At 44.5% G+C, this 22,282-nt stretch overlaps 15 non-coding genes across 15 annotated transcripts; all 15 read right to left on the bottom strand.

Moving 5' to 3' along the window:
• Positions 1 to 3,915: 3,915 nt before the first annotated feature.
• Positions 3,916 to 3,997, bottom strand: trnas-gcu (transfer RNA serine (anticodon GCU)). The gene has a single exon. It is a non-coding gene; the product is annotated as a tRNA-Ser (tRNA).
• Positions 3,998 to 6,230: 2,233 nt separating this feature from the next.
• trnas-gcu (transfer RNA serine (anticodon GCU)) lies at positions 6,231 to 6,312 on the bottom strand. Its single transcript has one exon. It is a non-coding gene; the product is annotated as a tRNA-Ser (tRNA).
• A 243-nt stretch (positions 6,313 to 6,555) lies between these two features.
• On the bottom strand, positions 6,556 to 6,644 carry trnar-ucg (transfer RNA arginine (anticodon UCG)). Its single transcript is given in 2 exon segments — positions 6,556 to 6,591; positions 6,608 to 6,644. It is a non-coding gene; the product is annotated as a tRNA-Arg (tRNA).
• A 1,928-nt stretch (positions 6,645 to 8,572) lies between these two features.
• trnas-gcu (transfer RNA serine (anticodon GCU)) lies at positions 8,573 to 8,654 on the bottom strand. Its single transcript has one exon. It is a non-coding gene; the product is annotated as a tRNA-Ser (tRNA).
• A 245-nt stretch (positions 8,655 to 8,899) lies between these two features.
• On the bottom strand, positions 8,900 to 8,988 carry trnar-ucg (transfer RNA arginine (anticodon UCG)). The gene is given in 2 exon segments: positions 8,900 to 8,935; positions 8,952 to 8,988. It is a non-coding gene; the product is annotated as a tRNA-Arg (tRNA).
• Positions 8,989 to 10,912: 1,924 nt separating this feature from the next.
• On the bottom strand, positions 10,913 to 10,994 carry trnas-gcu (transfer RNA serine (anticodon GCU)). The gene has a single exon. It is a non-coding gene; the product is annotated as a tRNA-Ser (tRNA).
• A 245-nt stretch (positions 10,995 to 11,239) lies between these two features.
• Positions 11,240 to 11,328, bottom strand: trnar-ucg (transfer RNA arginine (anticodon UCG)). Its single transcript is given in 2 exon segments — positions 11,240 to 11,275; positions 11,292 to 11,328. It is a non-coding gene; the product is annotated as a tRNA-Arg (tRNA).
• A 1,928-nt stretch (positions 11,329 to 13,256) lies between these two features.
• trnas-gcu (transfer RNA serine (anticodon GCU)) lies at positions 13,257 to 13,338 on the bottom strand. The gene has a single exon. It is a non-coding gene; the product is annotated as a tRNA-Ser (tRNA).
• A 245-nt stretch (positions 13,339 to 13,583) lies between these two features.
• Positions 13,584 to 13,672, bottom strand: trnar-ucg (transfer RNA arginine (anticodon UCG)). The gene is given in 2 exon segments: positions 13,584 to 13,619; positions 13,636 to 13,672. It is a non-coding gene; the product is annotated as a tRNA-Arg (tRNA).
• A 1,928-nt stretch (positions 13,673 to 15,600) lies between these two features.
• Positions 15,601 to 15,682, bottom strand: trnas-gcu (transfer RNA serine (anticodon GCU)). The gene has a single exon. It is a non-coding gene; the product is annotated as a tRNA-Ser (tRNA).
• A 245-nt stretch (positions 15,683 to 15,927) lies between these two features.
• trnar-ucg (transfer RNA arginine (anticodon UCG)) lies at positions 15,928 to 16,016 on the bottom strand. Its single transcript is given in 2 exon segments — positions 15,928 to 15,963; positions 15,980 to 16,016. It is a non-coding gene; the product is annotated as a tRNA-Arg (tRNA).
• Positions 16,017 to 17,945: 1,929 nt separating this feature from the next.
• trnas-gcu (transfer RNA serine (anticodon GCU)) lies at positions 17,946 to 18,027 on the bottom strand. The gene has a single exon. It is a non-coding gene; the product is annotated as a tRNA-Ser (tRNA).
• A 245-nt stretch (positions 18,028 to 18,272) lies between these two features.
• On the bottom strand, positions 18,273 to 18,361 carry trnar-ucg (transfer RNA arginine (anticodon UCG)). The gene is given in 2 exon segments: positions 18,273 to 18,308; positions 18,325 to 18,361. It is a non-coding gene; the product is annotated as a tRNA-Arg (tRNA).
• A 1,914-nt stretch (positions 18,362 to 20,275) lies between these two features.
• On the bottom strand, positions 20,276 to 20,357 carry trnas-gcu (transfer RNA serine (anticodon GCU)). The gene has a single exon. It is a non-coding gene; the product is annotated as a tRNA-Ser (tRNA).
• A 245-nt stretch (positions 20,358 to 20,602) lies between these two features.
• Positions 20,603 to 20,691, bottom strand: trnar-ucg (transfer RNA arginine (anticodon UCG)). The gene is given in 2 exon segments: positions 20,603 to 20,638; positions 20,655 to 20,691. It is a non-coding gene; the product is annotated as a tRNA-Arg (tRNA).
• Between the last annotated feature and the right edge of the window lie 1,591 nt (positions 20,692 to 22,282).

Raw genomic sequence — 22,282 nt, 5'->3', positions numbered from 1 at the left:
ACCACCTCAGTGACTGGGACAGGATTTACTGGGCCCCCATTGGGCACTGAACATGTTCATTCTGGCCCTCAGTCATTGTTCCTGCTGCTCTGTATAACCCTGTCCCTGAGCTGGACAGTAATGTTCTGTCTCAGGATTGTTTCAAACACCCTGTGTCCAATATTGGATTTCTCCAGAAAAATAGACTCATTAATGTTCCCGTCCCTTCCATTTTGGGCCTTTTCTTACTCTAGATTATTTCACTTCTCACGTAATTCATCTTTTCCCACATCAAATCCCAAACTTGTTTCATTTGAGTATCCGGCTTGTGGGTGTCTCAGACTGAACCGGCGTGTCTCACTTTACATTCATTTAACGTTCCTTTTAACCAACCCTTGAAAGAACTATCTTTCGTAAGAATGTAAATCTGTTATTTTCTGTATTTAACGATTGCTGAATGCGGTTAATAGATCTTCACACATACTGCATGTGATCAACTTTGAAATTTTCTGATCTTTGTAATTGCCTTTGCTAATTTTGATGGGTTAGTTGATTACAATTACTTGTTACTAACATACCTTGCAGTATTTATTGCATCAAAATAATTGTTTAAATACTTTCTTTATCAGGTTTTTAGCTTCCCCACTGATCTCTGTTTCTTCTTGTGGGGGAATCGAGAACTAGGTGGCAAAATCTGAGCTTAAGGGGGGCCCCAATTAACATGGAAATGAAGAGGAATTTCTTCTCTCAGAGGGTTGTGAATCTCTGAAATTCTCTACCCCAAAGAACAGTGGAGTCTGGGTCATTGAAAATATTTAAGTTGCAGATAGAGTGATTTTTGAAAGAGAGTGGAGTCAAGGTTTATGAGGAGAGGGCAGGGAAGCGGAATTGAGGCCAAGATCAGATCAGCCAAGACCTTATTGAATGGCAGGGTGGGCTGAAGGGGCCTGATGGCTGCTGCTGCCCCTGTTTCTTATGTTGTTAGCGTTGGTTAGGGGCTGGGTTTAGATGTAGGTTTAGTGGTTGTGGTTTGTGGTTATTTGTTTAGGATTGGAATTAGTGATTGGGATAGTCAATAGGATATTCGGCTTAGGATATAATGATTAACTTAGAAAGCACTATTGGCAATATAAGTGTTACTGGACATGCCCTTTTCCATTTCATGTTTTTAACCTCACAGATCCGAGCCACAAAACAGCCTCACAATGTGTTCATTCAATGAACCAGCTTTCCTGCACAAGCCTCATTTCTTTCTGTCAACAACACATCGTAATCTCTACATTTCTCATGGAAAAATAAATTAGTGACATTAGATTTGGGTATTTTGGAACAATAACAGATGGATACAGTTGTTGCACTGGTTACATCTAATCATCAACCTGTCTGAAAAGGACTTCTGGCAATAATCTGTCACCAGGCCCCACCAGTCACCGTCTGATTCCTCCATCGTCTCTTCATTCATTATCCACCATTCCCCCTAACTGGAGCTGTTTTCACCGGCATGACCATTCTCCATACTGAGGCTATCTCATTATCAAGCAGTGCATAATCACCGGCACAGACTGGTTAGTCCGAGTGGCTCATTTCTGTGTAATTCTGTAATTTTGTAGTCTCATTGTAAGTGGTCCCTGGATTTGATGATTCATTGTAACTGGTCCCTGGATTTGGTGCCTCAGTGTAAGTAGTGCCTGGATTTGGTGCCTCATTGTAAGGGGTCCCTGGATTTGGTGCCTCAGTGTTAGGGGTCCAGGAATTTTGTGCCTCAGTGTAAGGGGTCCCTGGATTTGGTGCCATGAGATTCTTTGAGCAAACAGCCTTCCTTCACTTCAGGTGAGTGACTGGAAGAGATGGTTGGTTTCTCGGCAGAATCACAACAAAGAATATAAAATTTCACGTAGCGAGCTAAGTTGACCACGACAGGACTCTCGATCCTGCAATCTTCTGATAACTTTGCGGTTGTAATCGAAGTCAGACGCCTTATCCATTAGGCCACGCGGCTGCTGCCAGCACCATTCATTGTGTAGTTGTATATATTGCGAGCAAATTCGGGGCAACTGCAATATCAAGGAGTGGATTTAGGAAAAGATGAGCACATTTCGAGTGAATGAACAGATGCACTGCGATCTGGATGCGCACATGCGCAGGCAACCCCAATGTAAATTGGAACACTATAGTTTAACAATTCGGTCATTGCAGCTGAAATCATACTCCTTCTCAAACAATACAGGATGACCCGGGTTTATGAGAAAATCCGTTTTAAAGGGAAAGATTATGAACCGGAACTGACAACCAGCCCATTTAAACAGACACAGAATGATCCGGGATTGCAATGACATCCCTTTTACCCAGATGCAGAATGACCCTTGACTGACAGCAGTTCCCTTTTAAAAGAATAAAGTGAGATTTCGATCATCCCTGAAGGCAATTGTGCAGTGGGGCTCAGGGACACGCGGCGCAGAGACTGTTATTGAAGCCACAGGTGATAGACAGGCAGGAAGGAAGGAGGTAGGGAGGGACGTAAAACCAGCTCAGTCTGAAACACAAAAAACAAACTAAAATTCCTTAACCTCCAAAGGCAGGTTTTGTAATTTGAAATTGGAAATCCGGGACAGACAGCACATCCCTTTGAAACAGACACAGAATGATGAGGGTCTGATAGCACACCATTTTACAGAGACAGAGAATGATCTTGGACAGACAGCAAATCCTCTTACAAGGGACACGGAAATAGAATGAATAAAAACAGAAAAATATGTAAAACTCGGCAGGTCGTGCAGATTTTGTGTAGGAAGAATCCGGTTTCACGATCTGTCGGATAATCATTCCGATATTTCAGGAAAAAGTTAAAGATTACAGATGTTTTCAACAAGAATAGCGCCTGGAAAAAATACGCACCGAGAAAGGTCAAATGGGAACGTCTGTGATACAGCGGAACGCAGGCGTGATTAATAATACATGGCACAATGGAGAAAGGCAAAGTGGGTGGTAAACGGGTAATAACGTAACAAAGGATGGTCCAGAGGAGGTGTTAGTGGGAACAGCAGAACCATTACCAGACAATGGGAGCGGTGCTTACGATCCGATACGTTGAACCTAATGTTGAGGCCAGAAGACGAGAACATGCCTACAATATAGGGGGTCACCGCCTTTTAATCAGACCAGGCAGATTTGCCAGACCGGATTGATTTCCTGTCCGCTTTGAATTCGGCAGCCAAGGGACAAATTCAAAAGGCAGCTTCTCTCATTTTTCAGCTCCAGAGAAACAGGACGCACACATATTCAGGGCAGAGGTGGAGATTGACGCTGAATGTATGCTTATCCCAATTGAGGTGAACTTATGCGTAAAGACAGGAAGATATACTGATCAAGTATCGGCCGGAACCAAACAAGGCTTTAGGTTATCCAACGAGTCACAGAACCGAGTACCTCTGAGATATTTTAACTTTACTCAGTTTGGCGGGTTTCACTTTGCTCTGGGATTTGGACTCGAAGGGAACATCGGCGTAAAATCACACGTTTTAACGTGAAATACGTCTGTTTTCTCACATGTCGAGCGGCTGTTAGAAGTGGAACTTTGAGTAAAACATGGCGGGGTCGTCCGGGATTTGGCCCGTGACCTCTTGCATTTCAAATGTGATCATTCCGAAGGGAGAATCATAACCGTGGACCAACGAGCCGCCGACAGTGAAAAGCGCAGCTCTCAGATTCTGACGGTGGTGAGAAATGATATTATGGCCCATCGTGCATGTGCTGTCTCTCAGATACCTATCTAATTAGTGCCCCTCGCCATTGTACTGCAACTGTTCTCCTTTGACGAATATATTATTAATTTGAGACATGACATGAGGAACGTACAGCATCCCTGGAAGTAAAAGGGGAATTTGGCGATGAGGTGAAATGTGAATGTCAAAAAGTGGTTAAGCTGCAATCCAACGACGACGAGAATAGGATTCGAACCCATACGTGCAGAGCACAATGGATTAGCAGTCCATCGCCTTAACCTCTCGGCCACCTCGTCTCTGCTTTAAGACATCGTCAGCCATTCAATCTCCTGCTTTTTGTATCCAAACAGAAATAATGTGCAAGAAATTCCACTTCACAGCTTGCTCTCCCCGTGCATGCAGATCGACAATGATGAAAACTTGCCATGAGATTCTTTAAGCAAACAGCCTTGCTTCACTTCAGGTGAGTGACTGGAAGAGATGGTTGGTTTCTCGGCAGAATCACAACAAAGAATATGAAGTTTCACGTAGCGAGCTAAGTTGACCGCGGCAGGACTCAAACCTGCAATCTTCTGATAACTTTGCGGTTGTAATCGAAGTCAGCACCATTCATTGTGTTGTTGTATATATTGCGATCAAATTCGGGGCAACTTCAATATCAAGGAGTGCATTTAGGAAAAGATGAGCATATTTCGAGTGAATGAACAGATGCACTGCGATCTGGGTGCGCACCGGCGCAGGCAACCCCAATGTAAATTGGAACACAATAGTTTAACAATTCGGTCATTGCAGCTGAAATCATACTCCTTCTCAAACAATACAGGATGACCCGGGTTTATTAGAAAATCCGTTTTAAAGGGAAAGATTATAACCGGAACTGACAACTAGCCCATTTAAACAGAAACAGAATGATCCGGGATTGCAAGGACATCCCTTTTACCCAGATGCAGAATGATCCTTGACTGACAGCAGTTCCCTTTTAAAAGAATAAAGTGAGATTTCGATCATCCCTGAAGGCAATTGTGCAGCGGGGCTCAGGACCACGCGGCGCAGAGACTGTTATTGAAGCCACAGGTGATAGACAGGCAGAAAGGAAGGAGGAAGGGACGTAAAACCAACCCAGTCTGAAACACACAAACAAACTAAAATTCCTTAACCTCCAAAGGCAGGTTTTGAAATTTGAAATTGGAAATCCGGGACAGACAGCACATCCCTTTTAAAAAGACTCAGAATGATGAGGGTCTGATAGCACACCATTTTAAAGAGACAGAGAATGATCTCGGACAGACAGCAAATCCCCTTAAAAGGGACACGGAAAGAGAATGAATAAAAACAGATAAATATGTAAAACTCGGCAGGTCGTGCAGATTTTGTGGAGGAAGAATCCGGTTTCACGTTCTGTCGGATAATCATTCCGATATTTCAATAAAAGTTAAAGATTACAGATGTTTTCAACAAAAATAGCGTCTGGAAAAAATACGCAGCGAGAAAGGTCAAATGGGAACTTCTGTGATACAGCGGAACGCAGGAGTGATTCAATAATACATGGCACAATGGAGAAAGACAAAGTGGGTGGTAATCGGGCAATAACGTAACAAAGGATGGCCCAGAGGAAGTGTTAGTGGGAATAGCAGAACCATTACCAGACAATGGAAGCGGTGCTTATCATCCGATACGTTGAACCTAATGTTGAGGCCAGAAGACGAGAACATGCCTACAATATAGGGTATCACCGCCTTTTAATCAGACCAGGCAGCTTTGCCAGCCCGGATTGATTTCCTGTCCGCTTTGAATTCGGCAGCCAAGGCACGAATTCAAAAGGCAGCTTCTCTCAGCTTTTCAGCTCTAGAGAAACAGGACGCACTCATATTCAGGGCAGAGGTGGAGATTGACGCTGAATGTATGCTTATCCCAATTGAGGTGAACTTATCCGTACAGACAGGAAGATATACTGATCAAGTATCGGCCGGAACCAAAGAAGGCTTTAGGTTATCCAACGAGTCACAGAGCCGAGTACCTCTGAGATATTTTAACTTTACTCAGTTTGGCGGGTTTCACTTTGCTCTGGGATTTGGATGCTAAGGTAACATCGGCGTAAAATCACACGTTTTAACGTGAAATACGTCTGTTTTCTCACATGTCGAGCGGCTGTTAGAAGCGGAACTTTGAGTAAAACATGGCGATGCTCGTCCGGGATATGGCCCGTGACCTCTCGCATTTCAAAAGTGATCATTCCGAAGGGAGAATCATAACCGTGGACCAACGAGCCGCCGACAGTGAAAAGCGCAGCTCTCAGATTCTGACGGTGGTGAGAAATGATATTATGGCCCATCGTTCCTGTGCTGTCTCTCAGATACCTATCTAATTAGTGCCCCTCGCCATTGTACTGCAACTGTTCTCCTTTTGACGAATATATTATTAATTTGAGACATGACATGAGGAAAGTACAGCATCCCTGTTAGTAAAAGGGGAATTTGGCGATGAGGTGAAATGTGAATGTCAAAAAGTGGTTAAGCTGCAAGCAAACGACGACGAGAATGGGATTCGAACCCATGCGTGCAGAGCACAATGGATTAGCAGTCCATCGACTTAACCTCTCGGCCACCTCGTCTCTGCGATAAGACATTATCAGCCATTCAATCTCCTGCTTTTTGTATCCAAACAGAAATAAAGTGCAAGAAAGTCCACCACAGCTTCCTCTGCCCGTGCATGCAGATCGACAATGATGAAAACTTGCCATGAGATTCTTTGAGCAAACAGCCTTCCTTCACTTCAGGTGAGTGACTGGAAGAGATGGTTGGTTTCTCGGCAGAATCACAACAAAGAATATAAAATGTCTCGTAGCGAGCTAAGTTGACCGCTGCAGGACTCGAACCTGCAATCTTCTGATAATTTTGAGGTTGTCATCGAAGTCAGACGCCTTATCCATTAGGCCACGCGGCCGCTGACAGCAACATTCGTTGTGTTGTTGTATATATTGCGAGCAAATTCGGGGCAACTGCAATATCAAGGAGTGGATTTCGGAAAAGATGAGCATATTTCGAGTGAATGAACAGATGCACTGCGATCTGGGTGCGCACCGGCGCAGGCAACCCCAATGTAAATTGGAACACTATAGTTTAACAATTCGGTCATTGCAGCTGAAATCATACTCCTTCTCAAACAATACAGGATGACCCGGGTTTATGAGAAAATCCGTTTTAAAGGGAAAGATTATGAACCGGAACTGACAACCAGCCCATTTAAACAGACACAGAATGATCCGGGATTGCAAGGACATCCCTTTTACCCAGATGCAGAATGACCCTTGACTGACAGCAGTTCCCTTTTAAAAGAATAAAGTGAGATTTCGATCATCCCTGAAGGCAATTGTGCAGTGGGGCTCAGGACCACGCGGCGCAGAGACTGTTATTGAAGCCACAGGTAATAGACAAGGAGGGAGGGAAGGACGTAAAACCAGCCCAGTCTGAAACACACAAACAAACTAATATTCCTTAACCTCCAAAGGCAGGTTTTGAAATTTCAAATTGGAAATCCGGGACAGACAGCACATCCCTTTGAAACAGACACAGAATGATAAGGGTCTGATAGCACACCATTTTACAGAGAAAGAGAATGATCTTGGACAGACAGCAAATCCCCTTAAAAGGGACACGGAAATAGAATGAATAAAAACAGATAAATATGTAAAACTCGGCAGGTCGTGCAGATTTTGTGGAGGAAGAATCCGGTTTCACGTTCTGTCGGATAATAATTCCGATATTTCAGGAAAAAGTTAAAGATTACAGATGTTTTCAACAAAAATAGCGCCTGGAAAAAATACGCAGCGAGAAATGTCAAATGGGAACGTTTGTGATGCAGCGGAACGAAGGAGTGATTAAATAATACATGGCACAATGGAGAAAGGCAAAGTGGGTGGTAATCGGGCAATAACGTAACAAAGGATGGTCCAGAGGAAGTGTTAGTGGGAATAGCAGAACCATTACCAGACAATGGGAGCGGTGCTTATCATCCGATACGTTGAACCTAATGTTGAGGCCAGAAGACGAGAACATGCTTACAATATAGGCTGTCACCGCCTTTTAATCAGACCAGGCAGCTTTGCCAGCCCGGATTGATTTCCTGTATGCTTTGAATTCGGCAGCCAAGGGACGAATTCAAAAAGCAGCTTCTCTCATCTTTTCAGCTCTAGAGAACCAGGACGCACTCATATTCAGGGCAGAGGTGGAGATTGACGCTGAATGTATGCTTATCCCAATTGAGGTGAACTTATGCGTACAGACAGGAAGATATACTGATCAAGTATCGGCCGGAACCAAACAAGGCTTTCGGTTATCCAACGAGTCACAGAGCCGAGTACCTCTGAGATATTTTCACTTTACTCAGTTTGGCGGGTTTCACTTTGCTCTGGGATTTGGATGCTAAGGGAACATCGGCGTAAAATCACACGTTTTAACGTGAAATACGTCTGTTTTCTCACATGTCGAGCGGCTGTTAGAAGCGGAAATTTGAGTAAAACATGGCGGGGCTCGTCCGGGATTTGGCCCGTGACTCTCGCATTTCAAATGTGATCATTCCGAAGGGAGAATCATAACCGTGGACCAACGAGCCGCCGACAGTGAAAAGCGCAGCTCTCAGATTCTGACGGTGGTGAGAAATGATATTATGGCCCATCGTGCATGTGCTGTCTCTCAGATACCTATCTAATTAGTGCCCCTCGCCATTGTACTGCAACTGTTCTCCTTTTGACGAATATATTATTAATTTGAGACATGACATGAGGAAAGTACAGCATCCCTGAAAGTAAAAGGGGAATTTGGCGATGAGTTTAAATGTGAATGTCAAAAAGTGGTTAAGCTGCAAGACAACGGCGACGAGAATGGGATTCGAACTCATGCGTGCAGTGCACAATGGATTAGCAGTCCATCGCCTTAATCTCTCGGCCACCTCGTCTCTGCTATAAGACATCGTCAGCCATTCAATCTCCTGCTTTTTGTATCCAAACAGAAATAATGTGCAAGAAAGTCCACTTTACAGCTTGCTCTGCCCGTGCATGCAGATCGACAATGATGAAAACTTGCCATGAGATTCTTTGAGCAAACAGCCTTCCTTCACTTCAGGTGAGTGACTGGAAGAGATGGTTGGTTTCTCGGCAGAATCACAACAAAGAATATAAAATGTCTCGTAGCGAGCTAAGTTGACCGCGGCAGGACTCGAACCTGCAATCTTCTGATAACTTTGCGGTTGTCATCGAAGTCAGACGCCTTATTCATTAGGCCACGCGGCCGCTGCCAGCAACATTCATTGTGTTGTTGTATATATTGCGAGCAAATTCGGGGCAACTGCAATATCAAGGAGTGGATTTCGGAAAAGATGAGCATATTTCGAGTGAATGAACAGATGCACTGCGATCTGGGTGCGCACCGGCGCAGGCAACCCCAATGTAAATTGGAACACTATAGTTTAACAATTCGGTCATTGCAGCTGAAATCATACTCCTTCTCAAACAATACAGGATGACCCGGGTTTATGAGAAAATCCGTTTTAAAGGGAAAGATTATGAACCGGAACTGACAACCAGCCCATTTAAACAGACACAGAATGATCCGGGATTGCAAGGACATCCCTTTTACCCAGATGCAGAATGACCCTTGACTGACAGCAGTTCCCTTTTAAAAGAATAAAGTGAGATTTCGATCATCCCTGAAGGCAATTGTGCAGTGGGGCTCAGGACCACGCGGCGCAGAGACTGTTATTGAAGCCACAGGTGATAGACAGGGAGGGAGGGACGTAAAACCAGCCCAGTCTGAAACACACAAACAAACTAATATTCCTTAACCTCCAAAGGCAGGTTTTGAAATTTCAAATTGGAAATCCGGGACAGACAGCACATCCCTTTGAAAGAGACACAGAATGATAAGGGTCTGATAGCACACCATTTTACAGAGACAGAGAATGATCTTGGACAGACAGCAAATCCCCTTAAAAGGGACACGGAAATAGAATGAATAAAAACAGATAAATATGTAAAACTCGGCAGGTCGTGCAGATTTTGTGGAGGAAGAATCCGGTTTCACGTTCTGTCGGATAGACATTCCGATATTTCAGGAAAAAGTTAAAGATTACAGATGTTTTCAACAAAAATAGCGCCTGGAAAAAATACGCAGCGAGAAATGTCAAATGGGAACGTTTGTGATGCAGCGGAACGAAGGAGTGATTAAATAATACATGGCACAATGGAGAAAGGCAAAGTGGGTGGTAATCGGGCAATAACGTAACAAAGGATGGTCCGGAGGAAGTGTTAGTGGGAATAGCAGAACCATTACCAGACAATGGGAGCGGTGCTTATCATCCGATACGTTGAACCTAATGTTGAGGCCAGAAGACGAGAACATGCTTACAATATAGGCTGTCACCGCCTTTTAATCAGACCAGGCAGCTTTGCCAGCCCGGATTGATTTCCTGGTATGCTTTGAATTCGGCAGCCAAGGGACGAATTCAAAAAGCAGCTTCTCTCATTTTTCAGCTCTAGAGAACCAGGACGCACTCATATTCAGGGCAGAGGTGGAGATTGACGCTGAATGTATGCTTATCCCAATTGAGGTGAACTTATGCGTACAGACAGGAAGATATACTGATCAAGTATCGGCCGGAACCAAACAAGGCTTTCGGTTATCCAACGAGTCACAGAGCCGAGTACCTCTGAGATATTTTAACTTTACTCAGTTTGGCGGGTTTCACTTTGCTCTGGGATTTGGATGCTAAGGGAACATCGGCGTAAAATCACACGTTTTAACGTGAAATACGTCTGTTTTCTCACATGTCGAGCGTCTGTTAGAAGCGGAAATTTGAGTAAAACATGGCGGGGCTCGTCCAGGATTTGGCCCGTGACTCTCGCATTTCAAATGTGATCATACCGAAGGGAGAATCATAACCGTGGACCAACGAGCCGCCGACAGTGAAAAGCGCAGCTCTCAGATTCTGACGGTGGTGAGAAATGATATTATGGCCCATCGTGCATGTGCTGTCTCTCAGATACCTATCTAATTAGTGCCCCTCGCCATTGTACTGCAACTGTTCTCCTTTTGACGAATATATTATTAATTTGAGACATGACATGAGGAAAGTACAGCATCCCTGTAAGTAAAAGGGGAATTTGGCGATTAGGTTAAATGTGAATGTCAAAAAGTGGTTAAGCTGCAAGCCAACGACGACGAGAATGGGATTCGAACCCATGCGTGCAGAGCACAATGGATTAGCAGTCCATCGCCTTAACCTCTCGGCCACCTCGTCTCTGCTATAAGATATCGTCAGCCATTCAATCTCCTGCTTTTTGTATCCAAACAGAAATAATGTGCAAGAAAGTCCACTTCACATCTTGCTCTGCCCGTGCATGCAGATCGACAATGATGAAAACTTGCCATGAGATTCTTTGAGCAAACAGCCTTCCTTCACTTCAGGTGAGTGACTGGAAGAGATGGTTGGTTTCTCGGCAGAATCACAACAAAGAATATAAAATGTCTCGTAGCGAGCTAAATTGACCGCGGCAGGACTCGAACCTGCAATCTTCTGATAACTTTGCGGTTGTCATCGAAGTCAGACGCCTTATCCATTAGGCCACGCGGCCGCTGCCAGCAACATTCATTGTGTTGTTGTATATATTGCGAGCAAATTCGGGGCAACTGCAATATCAGGGAGTGGATTTCGGAAAAGATGAGCATATTTCGAGTGAATGAACAGATGCACTGCGATCTGGGTGCGCACCGGCGCAGGCAACCCCAATGTAAATTGGAACACTATAGTTTAACAATTCGGTCATTGCAGCTGAAATCATACTCCTTCTCAAACAATACAGGATGACCCGGGTTTATGAGAAAATCCGTTTTAAAGGGAAAGATTATGAACCGGAACTGACAACCAGCCCATTTAAACAGACACAGAATGATCCGGGATTGCAAGGACATCCCTTTTACCCAGATGCAGAATGACCCTTGACTGACAGCAGTTCCCTTTTAAAAGAATAAAGTGAGATTTCGATCATCCCTGAAGGCAATTGTGCAGTGGGGCTCAGGACCACGCGGCGCAGAGACTGTTATTGAAGCCACAGGTGATAGACAAGGAGGGAGGGAAGGACGGAAAACCAGCCCAGTCTGAAACACACAAACAAACTAATATTCCTTAACCTCCAAAGGCAGGTTTTGAAATTTCAAATTGGAAATCCGGGACAGACAGCACATTCCTTTGAAAGAGACACAGAATGATAAGGGTCTGATAGCACACCATTTTACAGAGACAGAGAATGATCTTGGACAGACAGCAAATCCCCTTAAAAGGGACACGGAAATAGAATGAATAAAAACAGATAAATATGTAAAACTCGGCAGGTCGTGCAGATTTTGTGGAGGAAGAATCCGGTTTCACGTTCTGTCGGATAGACATTCCGATATTTCAGGAAAAAGTTAAAGATTACAGATGTTTTCAACAAAAATAGCGCCTGGAAAAAATACGCAGCGAGAAATGTCAAATGGGAACGTTTGTGATGCAGCGGAACGAAGGAGTGATTAAATAATACATGGCACAATGGAGAAAGGCAAAGTGGGTGGTAATCGGGCAATAACGTAACAAAGGATGGTCCGGAGGAAGTGTTAGTGGGAATAGCAGAACCATTACCAGACAATGGGAGCGGTGCTTATCATCCGATACGTTGAACCTAATGTTGAGGCCAGAAGACGAGAACATGCTTACAATATAGGCTGTCACCGCCTTTTAATCAGACCAGGCAGCTTTGCCAGCCCGGATTGATTTCCTGGTATGCTTTGAATTCGGCAGCCAAGGGACGAATTCAAAAAGCAGCTTCTCTCATTTTTCAGCTCTAGAGAACCAGGACGCACTCATATTCAGGGCAGAGGTGGAGATTGACGCTGAATGTATGCTTATCCCAATTGAGGTGAACTTATGCGTACAGACAGGAAGATATACTGATCAAGTATCGGCCGGAACCAAACAAGGCTTTCGGTTATCCAACGAGTCACAGAGCCGAGTACCTCTGAGATATTTTAACTTTACTCAGTTTGGCGGGTTTCACTTTGCTCTGGGATTTGGATGCTAAGGGAACATCGGCGTAAAATCACACGTTTTAACGTGAAATACGTCTGTTTTCTCACATGTCGAGCGTCTGTTAGAAGCGGAAATTTGAGTAAAACATGGCGGGGCTCGTCCAGGATTTGGCCCGTGACTCTCGCATTTCAAATGTGATCATACCGAAGGGAGAATCATAACCGTGGACCAACGAGCCGCCGACAGTGAAAAGCGCAGCTCTCAGATTCTGACGGTGGTGAGAAATGATATTATGGCCCATCGTGCATGTGCTGTCTCTCAGATACCTATCTAATTAGTGCCCCTCGCCATTGTACTGCAACTGTTCTCCTTTTGACGAATATATTATTAATTTGAGACATGACATGAGGAAAGTACAGCATCCCTGTAAGTAAAAGGGGAATTTGGCGATTAGGTTAAATGTGAATGTCAAAAAGTGGTTAAGCTGCAAGCCAACGACGACGAGAATGGGATTCGAACCCATGCGTGCAGAGCACAATGGATTAGCAGTCCATCGCCTTAACCTCTCGGCCACCTCGTCTCTGCTATAAGATATCGTCAGCCATTCAATCTCCTGCTTTTTGTATCCAAACAGAAATAATGTGCAAGAAAGTCCACTTCACATCTTGCTCTGCCCGTGCATGCAGATCGACAATGATAAAAACTTGCCATGAGATTCTTTGAGCAAACAGCCTTCCTTCACTTCAGGTGAGTGACTGGAAGAGATGGTTGGTTTCTCGGCAGAATCACAACAAAGAATATAAAATGTCTCGTAGCGAGCTAAATTGACCGCGGCAGGACTCGAACCTGCAATCTTCTGATAACTTTGCGGTTGTCATCGAAGTCAGACGCCTTATCCATTAGGCCACGCGGCCGCTGCCAGCAACATTCATTGTGTTGTTGTATATATTGCGAGCAAATTCGGGGCAACTGCAATATCAAGGAGTGGATTTCGGAAAAGATGAGCATATTTCGAGTGAATGAACAGATGCACTGCGATCTGGGTGCGCACCGGCGCAGGCAACCCCAATGTAAATTGGAACACTATAGTTTAACAATTCGGTCATTGCAGCTGAAATCATACTCCTTCTCAAACAATACAGGATGACCCGGGTTTATGAGAAAATCCGTTTTAAAGGGAAAGATTATGAACCGGAACTGACAACCAGCCCATTTAAACAGACACAGAATGATCCGGGATTGCAAGGACATCCCTTTTACCCAGATGCAGAATGACCCTTGACTGACAGCAGTTCCCTTTTAAAAGAATAAAGTGAGATTTCGATCATCCCTGAAGGCAATTGTGCAGTGGGGCTCAGGACCACGCGGCGCAGAGACTGTTATTGAAGCCACAGGTGATAGACAAGGAGGGAGGGAAGGACGGAAAACCAGCCCAGTCTGAAACACACAAACAAACTAATATTCCTTAACCTCCAAAGGCAGGTTTTGAAATTTCAAATTGGAAATCCGGGACAGACAGCACATCCCTTTGAAAGAGACACAGAATGATAAGGGTCTGATAGCACACCATTTTACAGAGACAGAGAATGATCTTGGACAGACAGCAAATCCCCTTAAAAGGGACACGGAAATAGAATGAATAAAAACAGATAAATATGTAAAACTCGGCAGGTCGTGCAGATTTTGTGGAGGAAGAATCCGGTTTCACGTTCTGTCGGATAGACATTCCGATATTTCAGGAAAAAGTTAAAGATTACAGATGTTTTCAACAAAAATAGCGCCTGGAAAAAATACGCAGCGAGAAATGTCAAATGGGAACGTTTGTGATGCAGCGGAACGAAGGAGTGATTAAATAATACATGGCACAATGGAGAAAGGCAAAGTGGGTGGTAATCGGGCAATAACGTAACAAAGGATGGTCCGGAGGAAGTGTTAGTGGGAATAGCAGAACCATTACCAGACAATGGGAGCGGTGCTTATCATCCGATACGTTGAACCTAATGTTGAGGCCAGAAGACGAGAACATGCTTACAATATAGGCTGTCACCGCCTTTTAATCAGACCAGGCAGCTTTGCCAGCCCGGATTGATTTCCTGGTATGCTTTGAATTCGGCAGCCAAGGGACGAATTCAAAAAGCAGCTTCTCTCATTTTTCAGCTCTAGAGAACCAGGACGCACTCATATTCAGGGCAGAGGTGGAGATTGACGCTGAATGTATGCTTATCCCAATTGAGGTGAACTTATGCGTACAGACAGGAAGATATACTGATCAAGTATCGGCCGGAACCAAACAAGGCTTTCGGTTATCCAACGAGTCACAGAGCCGAGTACCTCTGAGATATTTTAACTTTACTCAGTTTGGCGGGTTTCACTTTGCTCTGGGATTTGGATGCTAAGGGAACATCGGCGTAAAATCACACGTTTTAACGTGAAATACGTCTGTTTTCTCACATGTCGAGCGTCTGTTAGAAGCGGAAATTTGAGTAAAACATGGCGGGGCTCGTCCAGGATTTGGCCCGTGACTCTCGCATTTCAAATGTGATCATACCGAAGGGAGAATCATAACCGTGGACCAACGAGCCGCCGACAGTGAAAAGCGCAGCTCTCAGATTCTGACGGTGGTGAGAAATGATATTATGGCCCATCGTTCATGTGGTGTCTCTCAGATACCTATCTAATTAGTGCCCCTCGCCATTGTACTGCAACTGTTCTCCTTTTGACGAATATATTATTAATTTGAGACATGACATGAGGAAAGTACAGCATCCCTGTAAGTAAAAGGGGAATTTGGCGATTAGGTTAAATGTGAATGTCAAAAAGTGGTTAAGCTGCAAGCCAACGACGACGAGAATGGGATTCGAACCCATGCGTGCAGAGCACAATGGATTAGCAGTCCATCGCCTTAACCTCTCGGCCACCTCGTCTCTGCTATAAGATATCGTCAGCCATTCAATCTCCTGCTTTTTGTATCCAAACAGAAATAATGTGCAAGAAAGTCCACTTCACATCTTGCTCTGCCCGTGCATGCAGATCGACAATGATGAAAACTTGCCATGAGATTCTTTGAGCAAACAGCCTTCCTTCACTTCAGGTGAGTGACTGGAAGAGATGGTTGGTTTCTCGGCAGAATCACAACAAAGAATATAAAATGTCTCGTAGCGAGCTAAATTGACCGCGGCAGGACTCGAACCTGCAATCTTCTGATAACTTTGCGGTTGTCATCGAAGTCAGACGCCTTATCCATTAGGCCACGCGGCCGCTGCCAGCAACATTCATTGTGTTGTTGTATATATTGCGAGCAAATTCGGGGCAACTGCAATATCAAGGAGTGGATTTCGGAAAAGATGAGCATATTTCGAGTGAATGAACAGATGCACTGCGATCTGGGTGCGCACCGGCGCAGGCAACCCCAATGTAAATTGGAACACTATAGTTTAACAATTCGGTCATTGCAGCTGAAATCATACTCCTTCTCAAACAATACAGGATGACCCGGGTTTATGAGAAAATCCGTTTTAAAGGGAAAGATTATGAACCGGAACTGACAACCAGCCCATTTAAACAGACACAGAATGATCCGGGATTGCACGGACATCCCTTTTACCCAGATGCAGAATGACCCTTGACTGACAGCAGTTCCCTTTTAAAAGAATAAAGTGAGATTTCGATCATCCCTGAAGGCAATTGTGCAGTGGGGCTCAGGACCACGCGGCGCAGAGACTGTTATTGAAGCCACAGGTGATAGACAAGGAGGGAGGGAGGGACGTAAAACCAGCCCAGTCTGAAACACACAAACAAACTAATATTCCTTAACCTCCAAAGGCAGGTTTTGAAATTTCAAATTGGAAATCCGGGACAGACAGCACATCCCTTTGAAACAGACACAGAATGATGAGGGTCTGATAGCACACCATTTTACAGAGACAGAGAATGTTCTCGGACAGACAGCAAATCCCCTTAAAAGGGACACGGAAATAGAATGAATAAAAACAGATAAATATGTAAAACTCGGCAGGTCGTGCAGATTTTGTGGAGGAAGAATCCGGTTTCACGTTCTGTCGGATAATAATTCCGATATTTCAGGAAAAAGTTAAAGATTACATATGTTTTCAACAAAAATAGCGCCTGGAAAAAATACGCAGCGAGAAATGTCAAATGGGAACATTTGTGATACAGCGGAACGAAGGAGTGATGAAATAATACATGGCACAATGGAGAAAGGCAAAGTGGGTGGTAATCGGGCAATAACGTAACAAAGGATGGTCCAGAGGAGGTGTTAGTGGGAATAGCAGAACCATTACCAGACAATGGGAGCGGTGCTTATCATCCGATACGTTGAACCTAATGTTGAGGCCAGAAGACGAGAACATGCTTACAATACAGGGTGTCACCGCCTTTTAATCAGACCAGGCAGCTTTACCAGACCGGATTGATTTCCTGTATGCTTTGAATTCGGCAGCCAAGGGACGAATTCAAAAAGCAGCTTCTCTCATCTTTTCAGCTCTAGAGCAACAGGACGCACCCATATTCAGGGCAGAGGTGGAGATTGACGCTGAATGTATGCTTATCCCAATTGAGGTGAACTTATCCGTACAGACAGGAAGATATACTGATCAAGTATCGGCAGGAACCAAACAAGGCTTTAGGTTATCCAACGAGTCACAGAGCCGAGTACCTCTGAGATATTTTAACTTTACTCAGTTTGGCGGGTTTCACTTTGCTCTGCGATTTGGATGCTAAGGGAACATCGGCGTAAAATCACACGTTATGACGTGAAATACGTCTGTTTTCTCACATGTCGAGCGGCTGTTAGAAGCGGAACTTTGAGTAAAACATGGCGGGGTTCGTCCGGGATTTGGCCCGTGACCTCTCGCATTTCAAATGTGATCAATCCGAAGGGAGAATCATAACCGTGGACCAACGAGCCGCCGACAGTGAAAAGCGCAGCTCTCAGATTCTGACGGTGGTGAGAAATGATATTATGGCCCATCGTTCATGTGCTGTCTCTCAGATACCTATCTAATTAGTGCCCCTCGCCATTGTACTGCAACTGTTCTCCTTTTGACGAATATATTATTAATTTGAGACGTGACATGAGGAACGTACAGCATCCCTGTAAGTAAAAGGGGAATTTGGCGATGAGGTTAAATGTGAATGTCAAAAAGTGGTTAAGCTGCAAGCCAACGACGACGAGAATGGGACTCGAACCCATGCGTGCAGAGCACAATGGATTAGCAGTCCATCGCCTTAACCTCTCAGCCACCTCGTTTCTGCTATAAGACATCGTCAGCCCTTCAATCTCCTGCTTTTTGTATCCAAACAGAAATAAGGTGCAAAAAAGTCCACTTCACAGCTTGCTCTGCCCGTGCATGCATATCGACAATGATGAAAACTTGCAATGAGATTCTTTGAGCAAACAGCCTTCCTTCACTTCAGGTGAGTGACTGGAAGAGATGGTTGGTTTCTCGGCAGAATCATAACAAAGAATATAAAATTTCACGGAGCGAGCTAAGTTGACCGCGGCAGGACTCGCACCTGCAATCTTCTGATAACTTTACGGCTGTAATCGAAGTCAGACGCCTTATCCATTAGGCCACGCGGCCGCTGCCAGCACCATTCATTGTGTTGTTGTATATATTGCGAGCAAATTCGGGGCAACTGCAATATCAAGGAGTGGATTTAGGAAAAGATGAGCATATTTCGAGTGAATGAACAGATGCACTGCGATCTGGGTGCGCACCGGCGCAGGCAACCCCAATGTAAATTGGAACACTATAGTTTAACAATTCGGTCATTGCAGCTGAAATCATACTCCTTCTCAAACAATACAGGATGAACCGGGTTTCTCAGAAAATCCGTTTTAAAGGGAAAGATTATGAAAAGGAACTGACAACCAGCCCTTTTAAACAGACACAGAATGATCCGGGATTGCACGGACATCCCTTTTACCCAGATGCAGAATCACCCTTGACTGACAGCAGTTCCCTTTTAAAAGAATAAAGTGAGATTTCGATCATCCCTGAAGGCAATTGTGTAGTGGGGCTTAGGACCACGCGGCGCAGAGACTGTTATTGAAGCCATAGGTGATAGACAAGGAGGGAGGGAGGGACGTAAAACCAGCCCAGTCTGAAACACACAAACAAACTAATATTCCTTAACCTCCAAAGGCAGGTTTTGAAATTTCAAATTGGAAATCCGGGACAGACAGCACATCCCTTTGAAACAGACACAGAATGATGAGGGTCTGATAGCACACCATTTTACAGAGACAGAGAATGTTCTCGGACAGACAGCAAATCCCCTTAAAAGGGACACGGAAATAGAATGAATAAAAACAGATAAATATGTAAAACTCGGCAGGTCGTGCAGATTTTGTGGAGGAAGAATCCGGTTTCACGTTCTGTCGGATAATAATTCCGATATTTCAGGAAAAAGTTAAAGATTACATATGTTTTCAACAAAAATAGCGCCTGGAAAAAATACGCAGCGAGAAATGTCAAATGGGAACATTTGTGATACAGCGGAACGAAGGAGTGATGAAATAATACATGGCACAATGGAGAAAGGCAAAGTGGGTGGTAATCGGGCAATAACGTAACAAAGGATGGTCCAGAGGAGGTGTTAGTGGGAATAGCAGAACCATTACCAGACAATGGGAGCGGTGCTTATCATCCGATACGTTGAACCTAATGTTGAGGCCAGAAGACGAGAACATGCTTACAATACAGGGTGTCACCGCCTTTTAATCAGACCAGGCAGCTTTACCAGACCGGATTGATTTCCTGTATGCTTTGAATTCGGCAGCCAAGGGACGAATTCAAAAAGCAGCTTCTCTCATCTTTTCAGCTCTAGAGCAACAGGACGCACCCATATTCAGGGCAGAGGTGGAGATTGACGCTGAATGTATGCTTATCCCAATTGAGGTGAACTTATCCGTACAGACAGGAAGATATACTGATCAAGTATCGGCAGGAACCAAACAAGGCTTTAGGTTATCCAACGAGTCACAGAGCCGAGTACCTCTGAGATATTTTAACTTTACTCAGTTTGGCGGGTTTCACTTTGCTCTGCGATTTGGATGCTAAGGGAACATCGGCGTAAAATCACACGTTATGACGTGAAATACGTCTGTTTTCTCACATGTCGAGCGGCTGTTAGAAGCGGAACTTTGAGTAAAACATGGCGGGGTTCGTCCGGGATTTGGCCCGTGACCTCTCGCATTTCAAATGTGATCAATCCGAAGGGAGAATCATAACCGTGGACCAACGAGCCGCCGACAGTGAAAAGCGCAGCTCTCAGATTCTGACGGTGGTGAGAAATGATATTATGGCCCATCGTTCATGTGCTGTCTCTCAGATACCTATCTAATTAGTGCCCCTCGCCATTGTACTGCAACTGTTCTCCTATTAATTTGAGACGTGACATGAGGAACGTACAGCATCCCTGTAAGTAAAAGGGGAATTTGGCGATGAGGTTAAATGTGAATGTCAAAAAGTGGTTAAGCTGCAAGCCAACGACGACGAGAATGGGACTCGAACCCATGCGTGCAGAGCACAATGGATTAGCAGTCCATCGCCTTAACCTCTCAGCCACCTCGTTTCTGCTATAAGACATCGTCAGCCCTTCAATCTCCTGCTTTTTGTATCCAAACAGAAATAAGGTGCAAAAAAGTCCACTTCACAGCTTGCTCTGCCCGTGCATGCATATCGACAATGATGAAAACTTGCAATGAGATTCTTTGAGCAAACAGCCTTCCTTCACTTCAGGTGAGTGACTGGAAGAGATGGTTGGTTTCTCGGCAGAATCATAACAAAGAATATAAAATTTCACGGAGCGAGCTAAGTTGACCGCGGCAGGACTCGCACCTGCAATCTTCTGATAACTTTACGGCTGTAATCGAAGTCAGACGCCTTATCCATTAGGCCACGCGGCCGCTGCCAGCACCATTCATTGTGTTGTTGTATATATTGCGAGCAAATTCGGGGCAACTGCAATATCAAGGAGTGGATTTAGGAAAAGATGAGCATATTTCGAGTGAATGAACAGATGCACTGCGATCTGGGTGCGCACCGGCGCAGGCAACCCCAATGTAAATTGGAACACTATAGTTTAACAATTCGGTCATTGCAGCTGAAATCATACTCCTTCTCAAACAATACAGGATGAACCGGGTTTCTCAGAAAATCCGTTTTAAAGGGAAAGATTATGAAAAGGAACTGACAACCAGCCCTTTTAAACAGACACAGAATGATCCGGGATTGCACGGACATCCCTTTTACCCAGATGCAGAATCACCCTTGACTGACAGCAGTTCCCTTTTAAAAGAATAAAGTGAGATTTCGATCATCCCTGAAGGCAATTGTGTAGTGGGGCTTAGGACCACGCGGCGCAGAGACTGTTATTGAAGCCATAGGTGATAGACAAGGAGGGAGGGAGGGACGTAAAACCAGCCCAGTCTGAAACACACAAACAAACTAATATTCCTTAACCTCCAAAGGCAGGTTTTGAAATTTCAAATTGGAAATCCGGGACAGACAGCACATCCCTTTGAAACAGACACAGAATGATGAGGGTCTGATAGCACACCATTTTACAGAGACAGAGAATGATCTCAGACAGACAGCAAATCCCCTTAAAAGGGACACGGAAATAGAATTAATAAAAACAGATAAATATTTAAAACTCGGCAGGTCGTGCAGATTTTGTGGAGGAAGAATCCGGTTTCACGTTCTGTCGGATAATAATTCCGATATTTCAGGAAATAGTTAAAGATTACAGATGTTTTCAACAAAAATAGCGCCTGGAAAAAATACGCAGCGAGAAATGTAAAATGGGAACTTTTGTGATACAGCGGAACGAAGGAGTGATGAAATAATACATGGCACAATGGAGAAAGGCAAAGTGGGTGGTAATCGGGCAATAACGTAACAAAGGATGGGCCAGAGGAAGTGTTAGTGGGAATAGCAGAACCATTACCAGACAATGGGAGCGGTGCTTATCATCCGATACGTTGAACCTAATGTTGAGGCCAGAAGACGAGAACATGCCTACAATATAGGGTATCACCGCCTTTTAATCAGACCAGGCAGCTTTGCCAGCCCGGATTGATTTCCTGTATGCTTTGAATTCGGCAGCCAAGGGACGAATTCAAAAAGCAGCTTCTCTCATCTTTTCAGCTCTAGAGACACAGGACGCACACATGTTCAGGGCAGAAGTGGAGATTGACGCTGAATGTATGCTTATCCCAATTGAGGTGAATTTATCCGTACAGACAGGAAGATATACTGATCAAGTATCGGCCGGAACCAAACAAGGCTTTAGGTTATCCAACGAGTCACAGAGCCGAGTACCTCTGAGATATTTTAACTTTACTCAGTTTGGCGGGATTCACTTTGCTCTGGGATTTGGATGCTAAGGGAACATCGGCGTAAAATCACACGTTTTAACGTGAAATACGTCTGTTTTCTCACATGTCGAGCGGCTGTTGGAAGCGGAACTTTGAGTAAAACATGGCGGGGTTCGTC

The sequence above is a fragment of the Pristiophorus japonicus genome, unplaced genomic scaffold (assembly GCF_044704955.1).
Source record: "Pristiophorus japonicus isolate sPriJap1 unplaced genomic scaffold, sPriJap1.hap1 HAP1_SCAFFOLD_79, whole genome shotgun sequence".
Classification (NCBI taxonomy): Eukaryota; Metazoa; Chordata; class Chondrichthyes; family Pristiophoridae; genus Pristiophorus; species Pristiophorus japonicus.
The sequence above is the reverse complement of the archived record's forward strand: the minus strand, read 5'-3'. Positions and strand labels throughout refer to the sequence as shown.